Raw genomic sequence first — 16,966 nt, forward strand, 5'->3', positions numbered from 1 at the left:
ATTCACATGGTTTTCATAGCATTCACATTAGAGACAAATTTATACATTTTTCAAAACACAAGGATTTCAAATGAAGTTTGGCCCTTGGCAATATATCATATACATAGAATGAGTGCCAAAAAGTGTGCTTAAGCACATATTACAAGTCAAAGGCAAAAAAAATGACATTTTGGCCTACTTACACAATACAATTCAAAAACTGGACTTAAGCATGCTAACACTTGCATGTGATCAAGAATGCATTTAAAAGGACTTCAAGTCTCCAAACCACCCAAGGAATGCTAAACGTCATGAACCAAGTCTTCGTACCTGAAATATGCCCCAGTATCGTAGGGGTGAGTAACATAAAGCTACTCGTAGGAGATGAGCATGCATCGACCTAGCATTTTACAAATTTATCACCTTAAGGTGAAACATGTTAAAGGGCTCATGCCATCTAATGTCTATGTCAAAGTGAGACTCAGGGAGCATCCTAAGCTATCTTAGAGTCTAATCAACAAGAATCATGATATATATACAAATATGAAACGAGTCAAGTTTGAGATAATCCAAGGAACATGACAAGAAGAATGCTTAAACATGGATTAACATGATTTGCATTTTCAATAAAATTAAGCAAGGTTTAGAAATATTCATTAAACACGACAAGAAGATACTAGAATACAAGAATCACATTATCAATGCAATTTAAGCAAGTTAGATCATTCCACATGACACGAAAAGTTTAATACACGAAATCAAGAATATGGCACAATATCTATGCAATTAACAAGATTAGGATATTCTGATTAACACGATAAGAGTTATACAAAGGTTCAAGAATAAGGCATAATATCTATGCAAACTAAACACGGATTCAAGAACAAGGCATAATATCTATGCAAGTAAACAAGGATTCAAGAACAAGGCATAATGTCTATGCAATTAACAAGGATGGAATATTCCATGAAATACAAAAAGAGTCATACGTGAAATCAAGAATAAGGCATAATATCTATGCAACTAAACAAGAATGGGATGTTACATGAAACACGAAAGAGTCACACATGGAATCAAGAACAAGGCATAAAATCTATGCAACTAAACAAGAATGAAATACTCCATACAACACGAAAAGAGCCTTAAATCTTCAAGGAATACAACACTTGAACTTTAAGGAGTTAAATCACAAATAAAGCATAAAATCTATGCAATGAAACAAGATTGGAGCATTTCACATACACGACAAGTTTATATCTTCAAGGAATAACAACTTGAAATTTAAAGAGTGAAATCAACCAATGTGGAAACTCGGATATCGCTTGGATTAAAACCGTACTCTTGAGATCACTTTAGGGCTACTAACCCATGGGTACCTTTCCCCTAGTGCACACTATAGTTGTAGAGGGACATTCCCCCGTACTAAAACCAAGTCCTTGCCATGTCAATTCTTGATTGATATCCCAAGTTCCAAAATCAACAAGTTGCACAAGTCAAGATAGTATCAAGATACAAGTAATGCATTAAGTCACATTCCATGCACAACCAAGATTTTGGAACACACAAGTCATGCGCTAAGTTCATCAACTATAATGGCATGTGACATGTCAAGAAATCATAGTGTGCATCTATGTAAACTACAACCAAGATATATATAGCACATGGAATCCATTGATGTAAGTATACCACTAGTATAAGATTAATCATTCAATCATTTGCTTAACCATTCTTGAACAATTAAACCATTCCAATGTAAGGGTGCAAGTTCATTAACTACAGTAATGGAGCTAAGTTGCAACAAGTCATGATACATGATAAATAGGCAAAAGCCCTATGAAATAGATGTCCAAATCATTTGAACACTAAGTAGAAATTAATTAACCTAATTAATTAATTTCTCTAGAAATGAAAGTTGACCAAAAATTCTCAATTTATTATATGTGAATGTCCATTCCATGGTGGTTGCAATTATCACATCAATTTCACAAAATGAGCAAGATATAATCATGTGGAATTTAATTAATTTAAATTAATTAAATCTCTAGATTTCAAAAGTTGTTCAAATAATTACAAATAAATATATATCGAGGATTAAGACATGTTATGCCATATATCATGTCAAAAATGGAAAACAAGCAAGGTACAATTAAGGGGAATTTAAATCAAATTAAATTCATTAAATCTCTAGATTTGAAAACTCATTCAAATGGTTCCAAATGATTATATAACAAAGATCAAGTGAAGGCCATGCCATATACCAAGTCAAAAGTGAGTTATATGCAAGTTACAACAATCATTAATTTCTCAAATTAGTAAAAGACATGCATACAACATGTTTAAGCATCAAAAGCATGCAAGACAACAAAATATAAACCTATAACATCCCCTACCTCACAAGAGGATTGTTCCTCTTGAATCCAAGGCAAATCAACACAAAATGGCAAACCCTTCTAGGTTTATGAAGAGGAGAGTGAGAGGAACAAAAAGTGTTCCAAGCTTCATGGTCTACGGTGAGTGGAAGGCCCTCAAAAATCAAGGTCAAAGCTTAAGAATCAAGCTCCATCCATGGAGGCTAGGGTTTTCTTGTAAGGAAGAGAATGAAATAATGAGATAAAGTGTGAGTGGAGGAATTAGAAATCCTCCACTCACTACGTGATCTTCCACCATGGTCAACACACACAAGTCTTGGTCAATTGCACAAAAACCCTTCTTTAAAACCATAATCCCTAAGTGGCCCAAAAGTAATTTGCAAGACTAAATTTGGAGCATACATTTGTCATAAATCAATGGCTCCTTTCTAGGCTTAATCTCAAGCCTATACTTGTCAACCATCTAAGCCAACAAGTGCACCAATTCTAGGCCAACAAGTGAATGAATCTCCACCCTCCAAATGTCATCATCCAAGGCATCAAAGTGTCTTCACACAAATGTCAACAAGTGGACGAATGAGAGTGTGACACTTGTCACACTTTCCAAAAATTGCAAAAAGGTCCTTTTTGAAAATATCTTCCAAATTAAATTACAAAATGGTCCCTAAGACGAAAAATAATTACTTTCAGTAATTATACTAGTGACCCCAAAAGAAAGGAAAATTCTAAGGAAAGTGTGCATCCACACCCCTAAGGAAGAAAGTGCACAAATGGCATGCATTTCTAGGAAAGTAAAAACACACGACTCTAAGCAATCATATATCATAAGTGAATGCAAAAGTGGAAGCAAAACCGAACACAAAAAGTGAGGTTATGCCAACAAAGTGACAACCGAGAAAAAGACAAAAGATGAATAGTGTCAAAAAAAAGAAAATGCGGAAATGACTTGGTCCTCAAAGGAAGTTGTCAATCCGAACGAAAGAGTCTCGGAAACCAATTCCAAGCACTCGAGACGACACTAACTGACAAGAAACAGAACTCGGAAAAGAAAATTAAACGGAAAAAAAAAAAAAAAAATTATCCGTAAAATTTTAGGAAAATAGAAAGGGAGGTAAATGACCAGGTTGTTACAGGTTTGACGACAGAGCAAGTCACCGAAAAAGCAGAGAAGTAGGAGTTAAGGTTTTGATCCAAAAACCTTAGAGGCAAGTTCTTCTCTTACTCTCTCCCTTTGATTTGTGTTTCTATACAAGCGTAGGATTTTCCAGGAGACTTAAATAATTAAAACGAAATAGTCATGCATGCATAATCGGACTAAAACAGAGAGTTTCATGATTATATATGCTTGTTCGTGATTTCTTTATTCTTAGATTTTTATGCACGAACTGTTGTTTAAGTTGAATCTTTGCCTACTAAAACACTTAAAATAATTTAGTATGGACGTATGAGACTTAGGTTGAAGCTTAGAGGCCTTAGCAAAGCAGTTTTAGGGTTTACAGAGGCTGAACAGATGAAAAAGACACTTCAGCACCAACCGAGCCGACTAAGTTGGAACTTAGCCTGCTCAGTTGGGAACTTAGCCTGCTCAGTTGGGAACTTAGCCTGCTCAGTTGGGAACTTAGCTTGCTTAGTTCGACCGCAGCTTGGATTTTTGGTTTAATTACCCAGAATTATTTTTAAACCTATTTTAATTAATCTAAATGGGTTAAATGGACTTTGGAAGGTTCTAGAATGCATAATATACTTCATATGCTTAAGGAATTGGACAATACGGATTTATAAATAATTTGTATAAATTATTTTATGGATGGTTAGTTATTTAATTGTTTTAACAATTGAATTAAATGTTGAAATGACTTTATTCAGGATTAAGCGTTTACACAATTTATCTAAGATGTAGGTTAATTACGTAGAATGTAAGTTAACTGCATGCTATTTAAATTCTTGTATTTGCTTAAATAAATACAAAAGGTTATGTGTGTGATTTATATCATGCTAGGTATGGATTAATTGGTGTACTATTTTATTTGTGCATCATTTACTATGGATTGTATGGTTTAATGAACCGGTATTTTTACGGTGGCATTCTAGGGACGGATTAACCAAAAAAGTTAAGTCCTACCTATTTTATATAAGGGAATGTTAACTAAAAATGTTAAGTCCTACTTATATTTAAGTCAGATCAACTGAACAAAGTTGAATGACTATCTGGATTGTTTGCTATTGATACTTAAGTCAAATCAGCCGAACAAGCTGAAAGACTAATGACTGGTTTATCGCACTACCATCAAGTTTGAGAGTGTGAACTTTAGGCGAGGCCCAAGAGTTTTACATTTACAGAAGCCACTACTACCTTTCACTATAAATATAGCTAGGGCGAGTAGGGATCATCCCAAGGGATTATGAGGGTAGAACAGGGTTGTGGAATCGCTATTAGGGCTAGTAGGTTGAGTGATCAAACAATTGGTTGGTTGGTTAATTAAACAAGAGAACAACTAAATTAAACTAAATGATAACAAAAGAATGCAATTAAGAGCAAATAAGAGAGAGATGAGTCTTGGGGTTTAAAGATCACCGCCAAGCAATGCATTTCTATACCATTGACAAGTGACTAATGAGGGCAAATAGTGTGTTGCAATATTGGTGTGTGTGTGTGTTTGGTTGATTCAACAAGCAAGGATGTCTAGTCAAGCATGTATTGTCTAAATATCATGTGAAAGGCATAATATATCTAAGCAATGAAGCATATATTGTCTAAATAACATGTGAAAGGCATAATAGATCAAAACAAGTCATTAATCCTTTCATTAAGCTCACAATCCAAATACAACACAAGGTTAGAGACATATGCTACTTGCATTCAAAAGCTTGGATCATCAAACAACAAGCATAGATTGTCCTCCCATTTAACACTACACTACAACTACACTACATTTACACTACTAGCATGAAATTAAACTAAGGGAGAGGCACAATCCATCAAGGAATAAGTATGAACCATCAAGAAAATCACAAGAGCATTCCATTAAGCACTATGTTTTGACAATCTCTAAATCTATAGCATCAATACACATACACATGCATCAATAACACTAAATCTAAAGACAAGCACATGAGCATCTATTATAACATACATAGACATATGGATAGAATGAAATGATCAATTAGAAGCATTTAACCACATAAATCATTGAACAATCAAGATCTATATAAATCAAAGTGTCAAAACATTAATTACAACACTAATCCCTCAATAATACGCAAGATTAAGATATAAAAGCATGCTTGGGGCTAACTCTAGCCCCAAGAGGATGTCTAGCCACTCATGGTGATGTTGCTCCAACCCTCAAGGGCTAACTCCATGGAAGAAATCCGTTCCTTGTTGATGAAGAACTCCAATGGTGTCTCTAGCCTCCTCCTCCTCTAAGCTTGCCTCCTTTGAGAATAATCCCTAGAATTCTATATCTCCAATGCTAAGTCTCCTCAAAAAGTGCATTATATTCCTTTTATAGGTAGGTCAAATGACACACAAAATGAGCTGGGGTTGTGCAAAGAATATTCTCTAATGATTGGATAGAGGACGGATCGAACAAGCTGGCTTTTTAACTTTTTCGCATTGGAGGAAGTTCGATCGATCGAACCTTGTACTTGGATCGATCGAACTTGGCTGAGATCTATTGAACTGAGGCTGGCTCGATCCATCTGGTTGAGCTTTTTGGGAAAAGACAAATCCGAGATATTTTGGGAGATATTTTTGGGAAAAGAACAAAAGTAGTTAGTGGGTGGTACAGCTGTGGATAAGATCAATCTTTTGAATAAGGACAAAAGTGTTCTATCGATCGAAGGGTGGTGTTAGATCGATCGAACTTTGGACTTTATGCTTTAGGTCAAGGTTTAGATCTATCTTGAAGTATTGAGATCGATCAGTGTTTGATCGATCGAACCTTGAAGTTGGATCGATCGAACTTTGCTGCTTCCCACCTTTGGCTTCATTTGCTTCTTTCTTTCTCCACTTTGCTCCTTTCTTTGTTTAATCCCAGAATTACATCAATTAAGCTCTTATTTGGCTGAGTTGGCTTATTTTTGGGATAAGTGCCTGAAATTGGAAATAATACAAAATCAATCTAAAACGATAAAGTAAGATAGATAAAGGTACTAGAATGCCTAAGCTTAAGGGGTTTAAATATGCACTTTTCAGCACTCATCACACCCCCAAACTTAAATATTGCTAGTCCCTACCAATGAACTAGAAAGTAAAGGAATGAAATGAGCAACTATACAACTATGAATCTAGAAAATAATAAATGGATAACGCCACTTTCGTAGGGAACACGATTGCACTTAGCACATGCAATAGGCCTTTTAAACCCCTAGGTTACCCCTAGTGGATGAGTGAAGTCTCGTGAGGGTTTCCAGAAATGGTACCCATAAACATTAAACTCATTCTTTCAGAAGAGGTACTAATATTGCAAACAAGCATTAGGAGAAAACTACCTCAAGTATGCAATTTTTCAAACATTTCCAAGCAATCTCCCAAAATCTCAACATCAAGCAAGCAAGTATGGTCCTCCACATATCAAGAAAATGATCATGCAAATCAAAGCAACTCTAGAATCCTTTTGAGTGGACCGGCATCAAATGTGTTGCTATCTTAGCTAACTAAAGAATTAATTACATACTTACCCTCAAACTAGTACACAAATCTAATACCGATCATCAAGACAAAAAGTGGACCTTTTATTAAAGCTTTATTGTTTTAGGTGCACTTATTCTTTTCACTCGAATTTTTTTTTTTTTTTTTTAGGATCAAAGATGGAAGCATGGTGCAATGTGTTGATCTATTAAGCTTTCTAGCGATTCATAAGATCGAGCGTTAGGTCAATGACTCCCAAACCAGACGACATTAGGGTATTAGGCGTTCAAACACCCGTACGGATTTACAAGCTCAAATCAAGACAACCATCATCTAATCATTTTCTACTTCTCTCCTTTTGGGAGAAGTCCTCACTTTTTTTTATTGCTTTTGCAACTTTTTCTTTCTTTTTTTTCTTTTTTTTTTAATCAAGTTTAATTATTAACCTAGAGTTTGGGCCCACCACCTTTCGGCGCGAGAAGTTTAGTGCTTGATGAGGCTAGAATCCCGGCTACTTAGTGGAAACGGGTTGTTATCCACCTTTATCAAGAATGAAAACTTTCAATGCACTACTAGCCCAATTGGGATATAACCAATTTAATAATTAACAAAGCATGTACCCCACAATTGAATGCTAGTATGCGCCTGTGCTAGTGTAGAATCCTAGAATGAATCTCAAAACAATCAGAAAATCAAGATGATGTGGACCACAAGTGCAAGCAAGATATCAATTTTTCAAAAAATTTACTCCTAAATGGCTTCCATAAGGCATACAAGGAGTATTGGACTCTCAAGTCAAGCAATTTTTAAATTTTAAGCAATATAGTTCTCAAAAGATCAAAATCATAGCTAGATATGGACCAATCATAGAAATATCCCTCAAATACACAAGTCATGCTCAAAATTTTGAAATTTAAAGCTAACACTGCAAAGTACCACTCCCCCCAAACTTAAATGGCACAATGTCCTCAATGTGCAAGAGAACAAAAGAAAGAGTATACCAGTGCAACTAAACGAGAATGACCGGGACTAAAGTATCCATAGTGGGTGGCATGGCTCCCCCAAACTTGGGATTAACTATGGTCCTGTAAATTGGCACTTGGATAAACTCATCAGATAACAAAATGGGATAATCAGTCCACAGTGGACATGCAAGTGTAAATGGGATAATGAAATAAAATAGGGAGAGAGGTATAAGGGTGATCCTGAAATTCGGGAAGCACTCTCTCACTGAAATAACTATGATGCACCTGATGGAGTTAAACATACAGAAATGAGAATATAATCATATGACATCCATAGCAAAAATAGATATATAAAACAGATGAAGTGCAGGTACAACAGAAATATCAAAGCCGACAGACCGACTGCAAAAATAATAGTACTGTACAGTGACAAAAATAGAGATCAGAGATCAGAGATGGATCAAAAGATAGAAGGAACTGGGAACTCAGGACGATGAGGTAGGACGGGTAGGTCGGGCTCCGTAGATATCTCTGGATAGATCTCAGAACATAGTCGCGATATCTGTACGGAAGGTAGCAAAATTAGCTCTATGGGCTGTAAGATCAACTCGTATAACAACAACAGCATCCTCAAGAGTCTGTAGATGTACTCCAAAGCCGGGGGTCAGATCTGGAGGCTCAGGTATAGATGAATCAAAAGAAAACTCTTGAGTCTGCTCTAGGTCGTGAATGGGCGACCCAGCTGGAGAGTACTGCTCTATAGCGTCTGCAGGGCGCTCTAAATCGATGTCTATATGCTCGGCAGCTGGATCGATTGGTGCGCCGTCCGCTGCGGGATCTGCTTTTGCTGCCTAAGCTGCTGCCTCTACCTCCTCCTCCTCTAGTTCCTCTGCAACCACTACCGCGTGGTCCTACAGTCTAGTAATAATGGCGTTATAGCTCTTATTCCAGTCTTTCTTCAAGAAGTGACAGGAACCTCTCTCAGGGTGCTCTCGAGGATAAATAGGGTAGCGCTGGTCAATAAGAATCTGGGTGATGAGGTGGCCGAATGGGAGAGACGTAGCCCGTCCGGGCGTCTTCTTGCTAATATACTCATCAAATAGCTTCCTCATCACGCTCTAGATGAGCGCGGGAATAGATACCCAGTGGCCTGTGTAGAAGGCGTAGAGGGCTATCAAATAGTCTCCCCTCCTCTGAATCTTGTGCCCTGCCATGTAGATGTTGCAGAAGAGCACGGAATCAATGAACCATAGGTCATTTGGAAGGAATGTGTCGGGTGGCATAAGAAGGCCTGTATAGCCTCGGATATGTCTCCCGAAGCTCTGGAGGACAGCGGTATGGGTAGTGGCAAGAGCGGGCTGGTGAGTCTACTGTGATAGTGATCTGATGGCCATCTATAGAAATGACCAGCTCTGTTATGGTAAGCGGGGATGGTTGGAGGTTCTGGAAGAACAACCATACTAGCCGCTGGTAGACTGGGTCTATGACTGGGGCATGAATAGCTATAAGGCCCCTCTGAATGATATCGTGGTAAGCTGATCGGGTCAGGACCGATTTGGAGAAAAAGGCTGTGTCGAACATTGACTCATGGTTGACTGTCATATGAGCATACCTAGGCGCGGGCCTATCACGCTCTTGAGCTGGCTGAGCTAGCTGGCATGGTGGAGATGGTACTGGTGAACGCTCAGCTTCAACATGTGGTGGAGATGGTGATGGTGTAAATGCAGGCGGAGCTACAGATGTGGATGGAACATGATCATCCTTAGCCTCATGAGCAGGTGACTGAGGTGGTGTAGGCTGTACTGGCTCCTCCTGTGCATAAGAGGGCTCTGCTGGTTCCTCTAGCCGTGGTCTGATATGTCGCTGAGGCCCGTGTTGCCTCTTGGCAACAGTCTTTCCCTTAGTCATAGCCTAAAAAATAATTTAAAAACTTGCAAGGGGAGTTAGTACCAGAATTAAGAATTGAAAGTACAAAATAGAAACATGCATGTCAAATAAGATAGACAAATCATATAGATGACATGAATCTATGCAAGTGGCAAGATGTGAAGTATGCTAAGCAGTGTACGTATGAAATGCATCTAATATGGAATATCATAGGCATTAGGCATATATAAGATAGCATGAACACAAGATATGAAGAATGAAGTGTGTGTGTGAGATCTGTGAAATTCAATCGATCAGAAAAAGAAGTGAGATCGATCACAAAAGTTGGATCGATAAAAAATAAGTGAGATCGATCTCACTACTTTGATTGATCTGAGACACAAGTTCGATCAATCGAACTGTGCTCTGTGAAAAATGAGAAGTCACAGATCTGTGACCTTGGAAGCACGGGGCCCACACGAATGTGTTCATGGGCCCATCAACACAACATATCATCAAATCCCATCACTGTAGAAAGCCCATTCTCCAAAATGAATAAAAAATATATAAAACATATATTTAAATATATATACATAACTATAACTCAGTGCTTTGAAGCTTCAAAAATGGAGATTCAAGTACGTATAAAGCATGAATGTAACATATAAAGAATGTAAGCATCATATCGAAGATTAAATAATAGATGAGATCTCGGATTTTACCTCAAAACAATGATAGAAGTGGAGAAGGTACGAAGGAAGTGAAATCCAAGATGAGGGAGAGAGTGTAGCTTGGATCTCACAGGAGATCTCGCCGGAGATGAGAAAGATAGAGAGTAGATGCGGCGGCGACGAGGGAAGCAAGGGTTTGGAGGGTTGGATTGATCTAAATGATCGATCTTGAGACCCTCCAGGTCTATTTTAAAAACATTTCCCGATTAGTTCGATCGATCGAACTGAGACTTCAGTTCGATCGATTGAACTGAGACTTCAGATCGATCAAACTTTGATGAACTCTCCTCAAAGTATTTTTTGAAATTTTTGAAATTTTTGAAAAATGAAAAACTAAAATTAAAAATTAGAATTAAAATTAAAAAGAAATTGTAAAATAAAATGGAATAAAATATTTTTGGATTTTTATTTTTATTTATTTATTTATTTTAATTGAATAAACAATAATAATTAAAAACTAAATAAATTAAAATATTTTTGAATTTTTGAAAAAATTTTGAAAAATAAAATAAAATGAAATGAAATGAAAATAAAATAAAATAAAAATGAAAATATTTTTGGATTTTTGAAATTTGAAAAGTCAAAATAAAGTCAAAATAATGAAATGAAGAACTGAGATCGATCGGAACAAGAGTTCGATCGATCAAACAGAGAGCAAAAATATGTAGGTTTTTTGTTCAAAAAATTTGGCTAAGTGTTGGAACTTGAAGATCAATCGAACTTTGAAGTTGGATCGATCGAAAAAAACTTTAGATCGATCTTGAAATGTTTCGATCGATGAGACAGAAAGCTGAAATATACATGTTGATGCAAGCTCAAAAATTTTCTAAATGTTGAATCATGAGATTGATTGAACTTTGAAGTTGGATCGATCGAAGGTCTCCTGATCGATCTAAGAATAAGTTCGAATGATGGGACAGAGAGCTGATTTGGATGTAGGTGGATGTAGGTGGATGCAGGTAGAAAATTTTTCCAAGTGTGGGATGCAGGTGGAAGTTTGATCGATCGAACTCTCAACTGAGATCAATCGAACTTATGCAAAATGCTCAATCACAACACAAAATTCATGTAATCTTAATCACACAAAATTCAAGACTTGAAGATTTCATTACCTTGGATCGTTTGGTAGCTTTATGTATCAAACTTGTATTCTGTGATTCTACATATGTAAAGTGCACATAAGTACACTCCTTTTAATGCATTTTACATGTATGACATGAGGCCAAGAGCCATTAACTTGAAAGGTTACAAGTATGTTTCCTCTAAAACTCAAGTATTGCCATTGTAGCTTATTTGTCAGAAATAGAGGCTTTGTATGCTAAAACTTGTTAATGGAATGTAAAGAGGCTTTAGGCCATGTTGGTACATCTATTTTATCATATTTCATGCACTTGCATACTCACTTTGGCAGACAACACCATTCTTGATGAAACAAAAACTCTAAGTAGCATTTTTAGGGAGTTTTACCCTATTCTGTTCCAGGGGCATTTTGGGTATTTCACAATGCATTTTTTTCATTTTTCATCACGTGTCATGTAGAAAGCTCAATTTTGAGGGGAGGTTTTTTCTTTGTGTTTTTCCAGAAAATGCCATCTTGGCCCTCAAAAATCCATATTTGTCCGAAAAATCCTTGCTGCCAGGTTTTGCAGATTTTTAGTGCAAATGTACTTGGTACTATTCATCAACTTTTTTTTGAAAAGTGTGACAACCGATCCGAAACTTCTGGAGGTCTTGTGGGTGTATTTTAAGATTGCATTTTCAATTTAGGCAATTTAAAAACCTCCCGAAGCCCTATTTTATTTCTTTGGGCAGCAGCTCGGAGAAATTTTTACCCCCCTTGACCAGATTTTTTTGGGGGCATTATGGGCATTTTACAATGCATTTTTTTTGTTTCCGTCCGTAATCGGGGTAGGAAACTTGATTTTATGGGGGGTTTCTTCTTTAAATTTTTTCAGAAAAGTCCGTTTAGATGCCCGTTTTTACTCTCAGTTGCAGCAGTAGTGGGTTGACAGCACTATAGCTGTCACGGCCTTAGTCGGGCCGCCGCGACGTCGATTTTGTTTTTGACCTTTCTCCCTCATCCGGACTCCAAATCAAGTGAATTTTTTTTTGAAATTGATTAATTTTTCATTGTCTATCCAACGGTGTGCTCAGTTGCACCCAGATATTTCTGGATAATTATCAGTTTACCCCTTTTTGCTTTATTGCTTGTTTTTCTTTGTTTTGTCGTTTCTCCTTCGTCCGGAATCCGAATAATGAAATTCTTAAGTCCATCATGATTAGTTTTTCATTGTCTTCCCAGTGGTGTGCTCAATAGCACTTGAATCCACTTTTTGCAAAATGACCATTTTGCCCTTAGGTTCTTTTTTGTCCGTTTTTGAAACGACACTTCCGCATTTGTTTTCCTTTGGGTTCCATGACCTCATTGAGGGTCACATTGGTGTCTTAGAGATGCATTGTATCTTTAGAGACCGTTGTTTCACCTGTCGCTTTCGCATTTTGAATCTGTTATCGGGTCATATTTTGGTCATCAATGACGCACTGAGTTTACAAAACATGGGCCGTCACAATTTCATTTGAATGGTCGACTTGATGTAAGCCAACACTCTTCCTACCTTGTGAATTTCTACCATTCTTCGATGATAATGTTCAATCCAAAGAATTTTCACTCATGCTCTCATAAAGACGCCACACGTCATCCTCATGCCTATCAATGTATGAGCTACCCATGGAAACATCTACCATGCCTTTATAATTGTCCGATAAGCTCTCAAAGAAACATTGAACTAATTGCCATTTGGGCATGCCATGATGTGGACACTTCCTAAGAAATTCATTGAAGCGTTCCCATGCCTCATGAAACGTTTCTCCATCCCCATGTGAAAATTCTCGAATTGAGGTTCTCATGGCATTGGTTTTAGAAACCGGATAGTACTTTTTCAAGAACTCTTGTTGCATTTCTACCCAAGAAGCGATTGAAAAAGGCCTAAGATTGTTAAACCAATACTTTGCCTTGTCTTTTAAGGTGAATGGAAAAAGTTTGAGTCTTAAGACCTCTTCCGGCATGTCCGTATATTTTACGGTGGAACATACTTCAAGAAACTCATCCAAATGCTTGTATCTTCACTTGGAAGTCCATGATAGTTAGGAAGCATTTGAATGGTTTGTGGCTTAATTTCAGAATGATGTGCTCTAAATGGAGGCAATTGGATGCATGTAGGTGCATTATACTCATTAGGCACATCATGGTCTCTTAAAGCAAGAGGTGGAATAGCTACTTGAGGTGCAACATGAACATTTTGGTTTTAAATTCCTTGATTGATGATGGGAGGTTGTGGAGCATACATTGGCCTTGGCATTCCATAGGAAGCTTGGCCTTATTGTTGTGGTGGTTGGTGAATGTATGGCCTAGGCATGCCTAATGGTACTTGTATATTCTCATTGTGCACATTAGGATGAAGAATACCTTGTTGGTCTATGTGACCAAGGTCCTCAACATGATCGTCATTGTGATCATCCATTGATAGATTGGTTCTATTTGAACTTCCTCTTCCCCTAGGATTTCTAATGATGGATTCAAGATACAAATTAAGAGGGACAAGAGTTAGTCTCAATGAACGACGTCCATGTATGCACAATGTAAAACACAACAAACACAAAGAATGACAAACACTATGCTTTAACAACAATGATGCAAAGAACAATTAAAAACAAGCCTCCACGCGGGCCGATGATTTAACTAAGGGATTGAGTAAAGAAAGTCTCACAAAGGTCCTTTAGCACTTCAACTCCAAATTTAAAGCTTAGCTTAGCAAATTTTTTTAAAATTTTAGCTTTTTACTTTCTTTGCTTTGCTTGAATGCTCCTGTGCTTGCATCCTCTCCAACAACGCACCTAGTTAATTATGAACAACACAATAAGTAACTAAAAAGAAAAATAAAAATAAAGTAAAGACACGATCAAAAGAGTACTAATCCTAATTGATTCCACAAATCCGACGTTGCCAAATTAAATCAATCCCAGGCAATGGTGCAAAAAACTGACTGGTCTATCGCACTACCATCAAGTTTGAGAGTGTGAATTTTAGGCGAGGGCCAAGAGTTTTACAATTATAGAAGCCACAACTACCTTTCACTATAAATATAGCTAGGGCGAGTAAAGATCGTCCCAAGGGATTATGAGGGTCGAACAAGGTTATGGAATCGCTATTAGGGCTAGTAGGTCGAGTGATCAAACAACTGGTTGGTTGGTTGATTAAACAAAAGAGCAACTAAATTAAACTAAGTGATAACAAAAGAATGCAATTAAGAGCAAGTAAGAGAGAGAAAAGTCTTGGGGTTTAGAGATCACCACCAAGCAATGCATTTCTATACCATTGACAAGTGACTAATGAGGGCAAATGGTATGTTACAATATTGGTGTGTGTGTGTGTTTGGTTAATTCAACAAGCAAGGATGGCTAGTTAAGCATGTATTGTCTAAACATCATGTGAAAGGCACAATATATCTAAGCAATGAAGCATATATTGTCTAAACAACATGTGAAAGGCATAATAGATCAAAACAAGTCTGATAAGCGCTGAATATTACATATTCAAGCGCCCTTTCTCGCAGTAGTTAAGTCCATTATTAGAGGATAATGTACAATTTTAATTCAGCTGTGTTTTTCTTTTTGATTTCAAGTATTTTTCCCAAGAATGATCAAAGAAGCGGTTTTGACAACTTTCCGTTGAAATACGTGCGCCGTGTCGGGGAGTCATCTTTTGGACCCGACTTCTTCTGTTGCCATTTTATGAAGTCATGACTGAGTGTTCGTCGTGGAAGTGCGTCCACGGTCTGGCATGAAGAAGGCTTCCAAGAAGCCTTGTTAATATAATAGAGGCAAGCTCCCGCGGGCACCCGTCGCACCACCCCGGGCGCCCTCCAAACCCCTCATCTCTCTGCCCCATTTCGTGGGACCTTGCGAGCCCCCGCGAGCCACCGCGGGGACCTACCGCGCCATCACAGGTACCCGCCAAACACTCTAGTCCCTCGCAAGCCACCGCGGGCGCCCGCCGACCTGCTGCAGGCAGCTCAACTGCCCCTGAATTTCAGCATTTTTGTCTTCGTATCTTCATTTTATGTGGCTTAGCTTGATGCAGAGGGGGGAGCTTGGGATTTGGGGGGTATGGTGAGTAGGTTTTGGTTGGAATAAAGAGTAGGCACACATCTCATATCTCATATCTCAAATTTTTAGAGAAGGTTAAGTGCTAGAGAGGGAAAGAAGTGTTCTTGAGCTTAAGGTGTGGAAATGGAGAGGGATTCTTCATCTTCTCCTTCATTCTTAGTCTTCATGGGTAACTAACTCCCTATCTAGGGAGGTGATAAAGCCCCATTTTGTAAGCGTTGCTTTGTTTTGATTTCTATTTGGTGTATAACATATATATATGACTTTTCCATGAACTAGAGCCCTTCCTATGATGTATGAATTTCATTATCTATAAATGGTCATTCTAAGTTAAATATCTTATCTTAGATTGTTTTTCTCTCATGATTATATTGCTACATTTTCATAGTGACAATGGAGATGAGTTCATGGAAGTGATTTTATTGGCATGACATTTAGGAATTTTGATAATCTATTGCTTAAGGCTTTCCTTTGATAGATTCTTCTTGATTTCTAATTCATGTGCTCTTATTATGAGATTAAAGGCTTGATAATCTATGGCTTGGTGATCATGTCTAAGGTTGCATCCTAGTTTAGGTAACCAAAACATGTAAGCTTTGATAGTTTATTCTTGTTTTCATATATTTCTTGAAGATAATGTATCAATGCTATGTTGTTGCATTCCGTGGTTATATATATATATTTCCCCAAGTAAATCATATCCTAGTATGCTTATGGATGGGTAGTGAATTCACTTCCCTAGTCCCATTTTAATTGTCTTTGCCTCTTTACTTCTTAGCATTAATGTTTTATGCACTTTTCAATTCATAATCTTAGTGACAATCCAACAAATCATCTATAACCTCCTCTATTATTCTAAAAATGCCTCTAGACACTTAAGTTGCCATAAACTAGCAGTCCCAGTGGTTCGACTTACCCGAATAATAGCCCTATTTTACAATGATTTGTGCTATTACAAAGGTTGATGTACGTCGCCGTTGCCGGGGACTTGCACACGGTTTAGCAACCGAAGTTCTAGGGTTAATTTTGGTCTGATTGTCAATATTGTGATTTGTGAATATTTCTTATGCGGTTTTGACCATCTTGCTGTTGAAAGTTGTTTGTGAGATTCTAGGGACTTGATGTTTGCTGAGGGAATGCTAGCAAATTTGTAAGTTTAAAGGACTCTAGTTAAGTGTCTTGGCCTTTTAGTTTCAAAATTCTTAATATTATCTATGTATAATTTGGTAATAGTTAAGTTGTGAAGCCCTTGTTGAG

At 37.4% G+C, this 16,966-nt stretch overlaps 1 pseudogene; it reads left to right on the forward strand.

Annotated features, from left to right (window-relative positions):
* The first annotated feature begins 13,346 nt into the window (after nt 1–13,346).
* LOC132297740 (small nucleolar RNA R71) lies at nt 13,347–13,445 on the forward strand (annotated as a pseudogene).
* Nucleotides 13,446–16,966: the final 3,521 nt, after the last annotated feature.

The sequence above is a fragment of the Cornus florida genome, unplaced genomic scaffold (assembly GCF_030987335.1).
Source record: "Cornus florida cultivar Cherokee Brave unplaced genomic scaffold, ASM3098733v1 CherokeeBrave_3.0.0_Hap2_Chr02, whole genome shotgun sequence".
In the NCBI taxonomy this organism is placed as follows: domain Eukaryota; kingdom Viridiplantae; phylum Streptophyta; class Magnoliopsida; order Cornales; family Cornaceae; genus Cornus; species Cornus florida.